Below are 12,958 nucleotides of genomic sequence, written 5' to 3'. Positions count from 1 at the left end.
GCATAAGTAGTCCTTTAGAAGTTAAGAATTCAATTTCCCCCAGTTCCCTGGTATATTACTTTTTAACACTTGCTATTAATTTTAATGAAAATGATTGAAAGTAATATTCACTAAATGTTTTGGAAATTTTCCAATCTATGTTAATACTTAATTGAAATGTGCCTGAGGCATTTAACATATATTAGCCTTACACTGATGGTTGTTTGGTTTTGCATAGGACTAAGAAAAATTGTAAATAACAGCAATGCCTTTGGGCAAGGAGCCTGGAAATTACAAACCTAAGGTTAATGAAAATGACCTTTATGCATAAGTGTTACTGTCAGAGTTAAAAAAAAAAAAGAATGAGTTACTTGCTTGTTATGAAAGCTAAACAAAAATAAAGAGCACTCAGATACTCCACTGCTGTTTTGCAATGTCTTGACCTTATATGTCTTTCTTATTTGGGATGTATTTCCTTTGTACAAAGATTTGTTGTAATATATAACATCCCACTTTTATCTATTTCCTTGGTTTTGAGTTAGTTTTAGGTGTATATGTAATACAACCATTTTAGAGTTTTTATTGCAAAACATAATATGATTTGTGATAAATTCTAAATTCTGCTCAAGCTGTAGAGAATTAACAAAGAGGGATATATAACTGCAGGATATTCTTTGGATCAACTTAGCAGATATTTAACTCTTTACTGTATCTCATACATAAGGTATTGAACTACTAGACTACTAATTTTAGAAAAGGAAAAATGATCTCTGATCACAATAATCTTGCATTGAATTGGGTAAACAAGAGATAGATACTGAAACAGCTAGGTAATCAACTAAAGTTTTTTTTTTTTTTTTTAAAAAGCAAAAATCAAATCACTTCAATTAAAGACACCCTTTGTTCCCAAATTTTCTTTTATAGCTATGAATAAAAGGTCTTAATCACTCAATCACTCTAGGTTTAACAATTTATCAAAACTAGCATTATAGAAATTAAAGCACAAGAATTCTGGAAGACTTTGTTACTTAATTACCAAAAGGAGTTTTCTACTCAAAGATTAAAGTCACTAAACTGTCATTATTATTGCAGACATGTACTGCTAACTAATTTTAAAGGAAGCATTAGGAAGTTTTCTCTGAAAGATACTAAACACACATTTAATTAGAAATGTTTGGGTTCACTTGAGAAATCAGAACTCCTATTAGCAAATCTTTTGTGCATAGAACAACTGTAGTTATAACAGAATGTAAAATTGTGTACAAGACACATGAGAAAGTATTGACAAAGATACATAAAATTTAAAAGGAGCACATATGTTTTGGATTCTCTTTTCTGAAATATCTTCAAATGACATGGAATAAGGTATAAAAAATGAAAAGATATTTACAGACATCAATTTTGTCACTCACCTTTATTGCAGCCAAAGGTAGGTAAGCAACATTTGCATACAGCTACCTTCAACTTCAAGACCAACAACATCAATTCATTCAAAAACCAAGTCTTCACCCCTTCAACATTTTAGGGTTGACCATTCTTAAATCCTTTCCCCTCTCCTGCTTTGGTTTCAGATGGCTCTTCTAGCTTATCTGTCCTACTTTGGTCCCTCTTAGTCTGTTTGCTCAATTGCATTTGCCTATATGCTCCTTTCAAGTCTTCATTGTAGCGTATCCGTAAACCTCCGGAGCCTTATTCCTATTGCTCATTATTTTATCCATAATCCATTATGTCATAACACTTCAATTATTATCTCTGTTCAGATGGTTCAGAATCCTGTATTCCCAGTTCTGAGTCCTCTCCCAAATGCTAAATGGTAATTACCTCCCTCCCACCTCAGCTCCTCAATGTCTCTACCTGGACTTAACAAATCTTGGACAAAATTATTCCAAAAGTTTCTCCCTGAGTTCTTTAGTCCCTGCTTCCTCCTCTATGCCAAAATGTCCCTTGATCTCTTTACTCCATCCTACCATTCTGCCTTAGAGACTCAGGTTTGATGTCTCTTTTTCAGTTGTATAATTGTAACTTCCAAACAGAAGCAAAGCCCCCTCTTCTCCAAACACCCTTAAAATATATCTATGTTACAGGTTTTTTCTCATCTACTAAAATATCCTAGTCATGGCAAAGTCTTCCAAAGCTAAGAATTTTTGAATCTGCTTGAATTCTTTATCTTCTTCATCCTCACACTTAGTCACTTAAAGTTATAGCTTTCCCTAGGAAAAGCATCTGTTTTGATACCTTCTTTTAAAATTTCAGATCCCCTTTCTCAAGCCAAAAACTTCCTCATCTTTCCTCTAAACCACACTAGTAAAGATTCTTTATTTCTATATGTGTTCAAGTAGTTTATTTTTAATTAATATTATTAGGGATATAGTAATGGCAGCTTCTTCATCTCAGTATCTACCACAGAAGAAGAAGCAGGAAATATTAAATTCCTTTATATATTTGATTATTCATCTTTTTATGACCTGTACCTACACCAATCTACCTGGCATAGTAACCTCTTAACAATAGGTATCACACTTCTTTGCTGTTTCGTTCAATACTACTCCACTTTAAATCCAATAAAATTTATTGTTATCATCACCTCCCTTATAATCACCAGCATCAGATATCATCATCATCAGTATCAGCATTAGCATCACCATATTAATGCCTTACACTCATTTGTCCAATTGTCCAGTTTCATTTTCAAATAATATTATTATATTAACTGGTTAAAAAGGATAACATAACAATTTAAAATCAGATTAATAATTTTTTCAGAAAATAAAGAATAGTCTGAGAACTTAAAAACATATAAGAATTAGTATTCCATAAATGTAAGGGGTTTAAACTTCATAAGAAATAAGTGGTAAATAAATTATGCTTGTAAGCTGTCAACAAGAGTCTTTCATCAGTCTTTCTGATAAAGGAGGAGGATTCTTTTCTTCTGACTTTCCCTTTTCTCTCCAGTGACTGAAGCTGAAGTTACACAAATTCAGCTAGAGTAAGAGATTCAAGTCTTCCTATAACCTATCTCTTTATCCTTGAAATACCTCCACTTAGCCTTTATTACTAAAATATTTTTCAGCAAACGGTATTATAACTCAAAAAAGCCAGTGCTTTGTGAAAAGTAAGGGAATCAAAAGGAAGGCAATTCTAATTCTTTTCTTTTTTTACATAACAGTAGAATGTATATTGACATATTATATATACAGGGAGAACAACTTTGAATTCTTCTGGTTATACATGATGTGGAATTACACTGATCATTTATTCATATAGGAACATAGGTAAGTAATATCCAATTCATTCTATTATCTTTCCTATTCCTATACCTGCTCCCTTCCCTTCATTCCCCTTTGCCTAACCCAACATACTTCTATTCTTTACTCTCCCCACCCATTATTGTGAGTTAGCATCTGCATTTTAGAGAGAACATTTGGCCTTTGTTTTGGGGGGGACTGGCTTATTTCAATTAGCATTATATTGTCCAATTCCACCATTTACCTGCAAATGCCATAACTTCAATTCTCTTTATGGTTCAGTAATATTCCATTGTGTATATAGACTACATTTTCTTTATTCATTCATCTGTTGAAGGGTACCTAGGTTAGTTATATAACTTAGCTATTGTGAATTGAGCTTTTGTAAACATTGATGTGGCTGTATCACTATAGTATGCCTATTTTATTTCCTTTGTGTAAATGATGAGAAATGAGATAACTGGGTCAATGTTGGTTCTATTCCAATTTTCTTAGTAATTTCCATACTGTTTTCCAGAGTGATTGCACCAATTTGCAGTTTCACCACCAATGTACAAGTGTACCTTTTCCCCATAACTTCCGCAACATTTATTGTTATTTATATTCTTATAGTTGATTCTGACTGGAATGAGAAGAAATCTCAGTGAAGTTTTAATTTGCATTTCTTTAACTGCTAGAGATGTAGCAATTCTAGTTCTTAAGAGCAAAGTCCATGTGAAAATATAACTACTAACTAGGCCAGCACCACAGAACAAGCTATTAACGTGATTTAAGAAATTAATGCATATACATTTCTCTTGATGATATTCTGATGTCATCCTGGAGATTTAACCATTGGTTAGCAAGGAGTAAGGTAATCCAATTCTTCTTTATGCTGAGGAATATTGTATAGCAAAATCCCTAATCTTTTTAATCACTTTTCATTTCACCACAATAAATGTTAATGAACAATATTTTTCATCCTATGCAACCGTGAAGTCTAAGCAGAACACAAGACAACACCATTTGGAAAAGTAACCTAAATTTACTGCTTAGTACCTACCAAAAGAGAAGGAAAACAAATAAAACAACCAAAAAAAAATCCAAAACAATTAATGAGTATATATTATGAATAAGATCCTGTATTAGTATATATTATTTCTTCTAATCTCTATGGGTATAATATTTTTTCTATTTATACTCAAGGAAATTAAAATCAGAAGTCTTAAAAAATTGTATCTGAGATTCAAATCCAAGTACAGTTTTAATTTTAATATGTATAAAATTAAATTAAATTAATATATAAAGAACAGGCCTCAGTGACTAATAAATCAAATTACAAGCAAAATAAAAAAGAATTTGAAAATGAATAAAGGTAATTTATATAATTAATGCATATAGAGACCTTGTATTTTTAAACTCTTTGTAAAATTTAGGTTAAACAGGTAAGATAGGATGTTAATTTGGTGAACAAATATATTCCTACCAAAAGAGAAACAGTTGTTTCTCACTAAACAAATGTTGAGTACACAAAATCTATACAGCAACAGATGTTTGGAATTTGACAGTTAGCCATGTAATTTGAATTAAAAGATGATATCTAAAAAATCTCATAATATAGTAAGAAGTGAGAAATGCAAACTCAATTTAGTGTCATATCTGAAATAGCAGCAATAGTAGCAAATACAGCCTTAAGGAGTATGGAATCACCCCATTTTCTAAAGTGTCCTTATTTCTTAAGAGTTAGGAAAACAAACAAACAAATCCCTTTACTGTGCTTACACTTGGTGCAAATTTATCACCAACAAATAAAATAAAGATTCCTTAATCAATTAGACCTGTGACTTTAAGCATTCAGGCTTCTTGAAATATTCATCTTCCAATCAATGAGTTAACAAAAATATACCTGGATATCTTGAAGATAATTAAGACAGGAGTCCTAAGACCTTTTAGCAACTCATGCTGCAATCTGTCTTAACTCAGCATCAATGAAAACGGTAATTTTTATCAAAACATAAATATAAGGTTAATTATTCAAACATATATGGTTTAAATTCTATTTTATCATGTCAGTGAATTTTAGATCTACTTTGAAAGGCAAAAAGTAGCTTTTGTTTATACATGAAACAATGACTATCATGTCTACTGACTAAATCAAATCACTCCAAGGTTTAAGGTCAGGAGGTCTTGACAAAATTGGCATCGAAAACCCTTAAGCTAAAAATTCATATACTCAAATACATAAATTTTGACTCTGTTAAGTTGAATAAATAAGATCGGAAAGAATTGGAAAAAAAAAAAAGTACTGTCAAACCATACTGTCATGTTTAATGTATCTTGTACAGAAGCTGAATCATTAGGTTCTGAAATTTTATTTACTTATAATTTATTTTAGAACTGACTTAATTAATATTCATAGGTTTCCCTTCCTGTTCTTTGTTGCTAAAATTAATACAATTTTAAAAATGGAGCTCGTGTTTGGTTAAGAGCTTAAATCTATTTTATTTTAACTTATGCAAAATCAACTGAAGAACTAGAGATAATTATCCCAAGAAATCAACCAAAAACAAAGTTCTGCAGCACTCACATATAATGAATAAATAAAAAAAAGATATTTTAGACAAAAGCTTTACAGATGATTCTTTCATTTCATTTTAGAGGCTCACTTTTGGCATGGTACTTAGTTCCACGGAGCATGTGGTAGGCAGAGTAATGCCCTCCCCCAAAATGTTCACATTTTAATTCGAGGAAACATGATTTTCTACAGATTCCAGAAGCATCACATTCCTGCCACCACCTCCATCCTTACCCATGTCCCATTGAAACACATTTCATGCTTCTAATATCAGGCACTATAAGATAATAAATCTGTCTTGTTTTAAGCCACCAATTCTGTGGCAATTTGTTATAGCAACAATGGGAAATTAGCACAAATATACTTCATAAATCTATTACTCACAGTTCCTGGTTAATTTCTTAGCATTAGCACTCCTAATACTTAACACAGTGCCCGGCACATTGCTAAAGTGACTACATTTAAATAATTACCTAATTTAACTTTCATAGTAGATAAATTAATCAGACATATGTGTTGATTCCACACAGACACTTCATAATTTCTGCAGCAAGTCACTGAATAATTTTTAAAGGCATTTGTAAGATCAAAAAAGACAGGACTTTCTTCTCAATTTTAACTTTTTTGTGACAATAAATTTTCACAATAGTACAAAGACATATATATGTATACAACAACGTTAGAACAATGCTATGAAAATATCAAAGTTCTGAATGTTAAAGAGAATGCAGGAAATAGAATGTTATTTCAGAACACTTTTCTTATAAAAGCACAAATGGAAGTTTGATTCTTTATTCATAGCACAGATCAGCTAAATACTGATAATAATGCTGATTCAAATTAACCTAAATAGGGGCTGGGGATGTGGCTCAAGTGGTGGCGCGCTTGCCTGGCATGCGTGCGGCCCGGGTTCGATTCTTAGCACCATGTACAAACAAGGATGTTGTGTTGTGTCCGCCGATAACTAAAAAATAAATGTTAAAATTCTCTCTCTCTCGCTCTCACTCTCTCTTTAAAAAAAAAAAAAAACAAATTAACCTAAATATTTGTATTTTTTGTACCTATATACCTATACAAGAAGAGAAATAATATTTTCATGACTGCTGATTCTGAGGTAAATTTCTCCTTTTTTATCAGAAAAAAAATGCATAACCTCTTATTTCATAATTAAACCTATTGTAAAATTATATAGGTTAATAAAAATTTAAAAACTTATTAGTTTGTGATTATACATGCACAAATACACTCATCCTACTTCTATTTTGCTATTCCTCAATTATCACTAAAGAAAGAAAAGAATTTAGGGGAAGAAAGTCCCAAATAACTCATTAAGTACATACAGACATGTCTTTTCTACTAGCTTTGTCCAGGAATAAAAAGAGAAATGCTTCCTGACATCCTAACAGAGCACAACTGAAGGTAATGTGCTAGATTTGAGAGAAAGAAAAGAGGATAAAAGTACTTTCCTAGCAAACCTAATAACTTGTAATGGAGGAGAGGCATGGTTAGAAACACCAGAATGTATTGAATAAATAACTAGAAAAGATGTATATGTAAACATCCTACCCCACTGTAAATTAGAAAAAGAAAAAAAAGAGCACTGTCATGTTTTTTGGATTTAAGCAAATCTGAGTCAAACTAGTCCTGTTTTGAGACTACCAAAGGATTCCCCGGGTAAGAAAACTGTGTTTGTATATTATAGGTTTCTTCATAATTCACAAGATATCATTCTATCTGGGACAAAGGTCAAACTACATTAAGAGAACATAAATCCAATTTAACTTAGCCCAGCTGATGAAATTGAAGGACTATTTAACTTACTTTGAAACTCTGAAAAATATAACCAGGTTAAAATAAGGGTAACAGATTAAGTGAGGTATGAAAGGAGTGTGAGAAAGAAAAAGCAGATTTTAATATACAATGATCAGGTCTGTTTAACTAATTGAAGACTAATCTGAAGCTCACTCTTGAACATAGATTCCAAAGTCAAACAAAATTTTAGAGAGCTAAATTCAGCATTATATGGAAAAGACAGACAATCACAATGGATCCATGTTAATGCAGTAATATAAGGGTGGTTTAATATCTATGTGTTATTAAACTTATAAGCAAATTAACACTGTAGTTTCATTCTTTATAGAAAATTAGAAAACTCAACACCAATTCTTGATAATATTTCTTACAAAATATAGGAGAAAAAATTATTTAGAAAAATTAAAACAAGCTGGGCTTGGTGGGGCACGCTTGTAACCCAGAAGCTGGGGAAGTCGAGGAGGAGAATTACGAGTTCAAAGCCAGCCTTAGCAAAAGTGAGGTGCTAAGCAACTCAGTAAGACCCTGTCACTGAGGGCTGGGGATGTGACTCAGTGGTTGAGTGCCCTTGAGTTCAATCCCTGGTACAAAAAAAAAAAAAAAAAGAAGAAAAAGAAAAGAAAAGAAAAAAGAAGAAAAAGTAAAATAAGTTTTAAATCTTTGTCAAGAATATGATAAAGATATATATGATAATTGTTTCTATTTAACACACTTCTGAAAGTTGTAGTGTGCTAAAAAAGGAAAAGAAATAAAATTATTATAATTGTAAGCAATATAAAAACATTATTATCATTAAGTACTATAATGACTAAATAAAAACAAAAGCATTTGTGGAAAAAATAAATAATAAAAGTTTAACATTGAAACTGAATATATGGCTGATATGCCATAATAAAATAAATTCTATGTACAAGGAGGAAACAGAATATAATAAATGTTATCACATCATGACCATCATCTAGCATTTAAAATAGTTATCAAAAATAAGACAGTTAAGAAATTTCTAACAAAAACTTGTAAATGTTATATAGAAATATATAAAATTTTATCAAAATGTATTAATGATGACTTAAATGATTAGAGAGATCTCTCATTCTCTTGAACTTAAGACATCCAAATTTATGTAGATTTAATGTAATAATCAAAATACTGATAAAGTTATTTTTGGAGGGAACTGAACAAGTTAATTCTGAAATTTCTATGAAAAAAGGAGCCCAAAAGCCTCAAACAAAAGATCCCTTATATATGAGTATAAATCTCTGGTGTAAAAAAAAAAATCAGAACAATGACTGCATCCTACAGAGATAAACAAAGTGATTAGAGGAGGCCTGAGAGAGCTCTTTGGATTATGCTAATGTTCCATAAATTGATAGCCATTTGAGCCACATAAAAGATGTCTACATACCTGAAAGTAATCGAATTGTATAACATGCTTTGTGCATTTGTTTACTGTATGCAAATTTTACCTGAAAACGTTTATCTAAACAAACATTGAACTATCATTAATGATATAATGATATGATGAAGTGTTTGGTGTCAAAAATGCTGATATTCTCAACTTAATTTGAATACATCAAAAATGGGTAGATTGATAAGAGAGAGAGAATAGGGAGAGCTGCAATAAAGCAAATATTCACATATTTTTAAATGATAGTCAATTTATGAATAACCAAAAAATCTTATACAGCATGCAATAAAATGTAATTGGTATGACCAGTTTGAGGTACAAAATAGCACAATCTATAAATTGAAATCCAAGACCCTGCAATTTCACTTTTTTTAGAAGCTTGAACTAATCATTTAGAATGTTATAAGATACATCATACACAGCAAACTGAATAATGCTCAATCCTCAGAAATAGATAACAGAATGAGATTTTGTTTTATCTATAGTGAATTATTTTGGAGAACATAAAAAAAAAAAAACCTGTGCCACACATGTGTAAGTTTTAACAGAGACTATGTAAATGAATGATATACTTCTTATGCATTTTAGAGACACTTTTATATATGATAAAATTGTATTTTTAAAAGGGGGAATGATATATCTGAACTTCAAAATAACAATTTATACTGATTACAAAGTAGATGGGCTAAATAAACACATACTTCATAAAGCAGTGTTTCTTATATTCTAGTTCTTAAATTGAGTGATGAATTCACAGCTGTCAGTTTTGTTGTTATGGTTCACATATTGCATCATATATACATATATATTAGAGCATATATATATATTATATATATATATTTCATATTTTTTTCTTGGAAGAAAAATGAAGTATCCAACCTCAAATAAGACTCAGACCATTGCTCTTTATTAGAGTTAAGTGCTATAGTCTAACATTTTAATAATCACAACTTACATTTTAATAATCAAAAATAAAAAGTCATTCTGGCTGGAGTGAGATGAAATGTTAAAGTAGTTTTGATTTTCATTTTTCTAATTGTTAGATATGATCAACATTTTTTCATTAGTTTGTTGATTGATTGTATTTCTTTTTCTGTGATGTCTCTGTTCAGTTCCTTTTTCATCGCACTCCACTCAGAATGGCAATTATCAAGAATAGAAGCAATAACAAGTGTTGGTGAGGATGTGGGAGAAAAGTTACATTCATACATGGCTGGTGGGGCGGCAAATTGGTGCAACCAATCTGGAAAGCAGTATGGAGATTCCTCAGAAAACTTGGAATGGAACTACCATTTGACCAGCTATCCCACTCCTTGGTTTAGACAAAAAGGACTTAAAATCAGCATATTACAGTGACACAGCCATGTCAATGTTTATAAAAGCTCAATTCATAATAGCTAAACTATGGAACCAACCTAGATACCCATCAATAGATGAATGGATAAAGAAAATGTGGTACATATACACAATGGAATATTACTCAGCCTTAAAGAAGAATGAAATTATAGCATTTGCAGTTTAATGGATTGAACTGGAGACTATCATGCTAAGTGAAATAAGCGGATACCAGAAAACCGAAGGCCAATGGTTTCTCTGATAAGTCAATGCTGATCCAAAGTGGGGCTTGTGGTCGGGAAGAAGGAAGGAACTTTGCATTGTGCAGAGGGGAGTGAGGGAACGAGATAGACATTATTACCCTATATACATGTATGATTACACTACTGATGTGACTCTTGACTCTGCACAATGTACAGCCAGTGCAATGAGAAGTTGTGCTCCATTTGTGTACAATGCATCAAAATGCATCCTACTATCGTGTACAGCTAATTAGAACAAATTCAAAGTTAAAATAAAAAATATAAAGTCCAAAAGGAGAGGTGAGAAAATTAAATACCTAAGAACCACTACCCTTATTCTATGCAGAATTTTCTTTCCTTCTACATATGCTCATGCCATTGCTGGTGAAACACAAGAGTGTTAATACTCTGCAGATGTGCTTATTATTCTGTACCTCAGTTTATGCTTGCATCTCTGGAGTTGCTGTTATTTCTCCCATTTATCACAGGAGAAAACTTAGTTTAAGAAAAATGACCTCTCAAATCACAAAACAGGGAAGCTGAGATGGCAGAATTAGAATTCAGTGTTGCCCAAAATTTGAGACGAAGATTTTTCTCATTACATGTAGTCCCCAGCGATTTTAAGGGATTAGTTTCCTCATCTAAGTGGACATATCATACATTTATAAAAGAAATATTTTTTAAGAAAACCCTCAACATTAAAATAAAATAAGTTACAATGGGATTGTTCCAAAACACATTTAAAGATAATATAGCTATAGCAAAAGATAATAAAATTTAGTTTTTAAAAAAATTTAGATTAGTATTTGTGTATTCTGCTCATGTTCTCTGATTTTTAAAGATTTCATCAGTATCCTCAAGACAAGAACTCCAACACTACCTTAAGCTCAACTTGCAAAAGATGAGCACTCTCGTACACTGATTATACTTCAGGCTAAAAATATCATATCAAGATGGGACTATCCCTACAAACAAATTGCAATAAAATATAATCACCACAATTCAAGTGTCAATTTCATATTTGTCTTTGAATTCAGATTTACTGTAGCTCCATGAAAATAAAATAGATGCTACTAATCTAGTATGCTTTAGTTGTGACATGCGTTTATGGCTTTTATGTCTATGAATAGAAATAGATTCTCATTTCAATTTCTACATAAATTTCTTTGAGGAAAGCATAGATGTTAATCTCATTTATTTTAAACCTCAGGTTAGCTTTATATGGGCCATCTCTTGGCTAGCCTCCAGATTTGCTGCAAATATTAATGACTTAAAAAATAGGAAAATAAGAGTAAAGTACCTAATATACACTCCAGCCTTTACCCAAGCCTATGCCACAGTAAGAAGTGACACAGAACTTCTAAACATCTACTTTGTAAATAATTCTCCAAACATTTTAAATTAGATACACAGCTGCAGTTTTCTCAGAAGCAATATGAAGTATCCAACTTCAAAAACAGGCTCAGACCTTTGCTCTTTATTAGAGTCAACTGCTTTCTTCTTTCTCTGTGACAAACTCTTTTTTCCCCTCTCAGCTGATGACCTTGCTTCACACTTTGTGAAGAAAATGAAAAAGAAAGGAAAACCTATAGACCCTACAATAAATCCGCCAACTCACCTGCGTCTCTTCTCATATTATCTGCTCCTTTTCTGCTACAGTTTGAACATGAACTGTCCCCCAAAAGCTCTTGTGTTCATACAGAAATGTTCAGAGGTGAAATAATTATATTATGAAAGCTGTAACCTGATCAGTCCAACCCAGTTTGAATGGAGGTCATGGGTCACCAAGGGCATTCCCTGGAAGGGAGCACCAGAATCCCCTGAAGTCTATTCCCTTCTCTTGCTCTGTTTCCCAGCTACCAGTAGCAGAGCATCTTTCCTCCACCACACCCTTCAAGCCCTGACATTCTGTCTCACCTGAGGTCCAGAGCAATGGGGTTAGTTGACCAAGCACTAAATCTCTGAAACTGTGAGCTTAAAATAAACTTTTCCTCCTCTAATTGTTCATGTCAGGTATTTTGGTCACGGCAATGAAAAGCTGCCTAACACACTTTCTTATGATGAGAATCAAGTATCCCTTTTCCCTTCTAAGGCCAGTCCTTCCACATCTGTTCAGGATTCCATTCTCTTTTCTCTCTTTCCTTTCTCTCTTGTCCTTTCTATTCATCTTTCCTTCCTACAGGATCATCAATCTTTCCCTCTCTGTGTTATCATTCCCACTATTTAAAACCAAAGCAAAACAAAATAAAGCAAGTTTCTATTGATCCTGTATACTTACCATTACTATTTCTTTTTTGTTGTTGCAACTTATTTGGTCAGAATAGGCTTGAAAGTGTTGTCCACAAATCTGACTCGGTATCTCTCTGTGTGTAGGGGTTCAGGG

General features: G+C 32.1%; 1 long non-coding RNA gene across 1 annotated transcript in view; it reads right to left on the bottom strand.

Moving 5' to 3' along the window:
• LOC143390891 (uncharacterized) overlaps window positions 1-12,276 on the bottom strand; it is a 75,446-nt gene extending 63,170 nt beyond the window's left edge. The window contains exon 1 of the long non-coding RNA XR_013090257.2: window positions 12,194-12,276. This is a non-coding gene — a long non-coding RNA (uncharacterized LOC143390891). The remainder of the gene's footprint in view (window positions 1-12,193) is intronic.
• Window positions 12,277-12,958: the final 682 nt, after the last annotated feature.

The sequence above is a fragment of the Callospermophilus lateralis genome, chromosome 2 (assembly GCF_048772815.1).
Source record: "Callospermophilus lateralis isolate mCalLat2 chromosome 2, mCalLat2.hap1, whole genome shotgun sequence".
In the NCBI taxonomy this organism is placed as follows: Eukaryota; Metazoa; Chordata; class Mammalia; order Rodentia; family Sciuridae; genus Callospermophilus; species Callospermophilus lateralis.
Note: the sequence above shows the minus strand (reverse complement) of the source record. Positions and strands in the feature narration are given on the sequence as shown.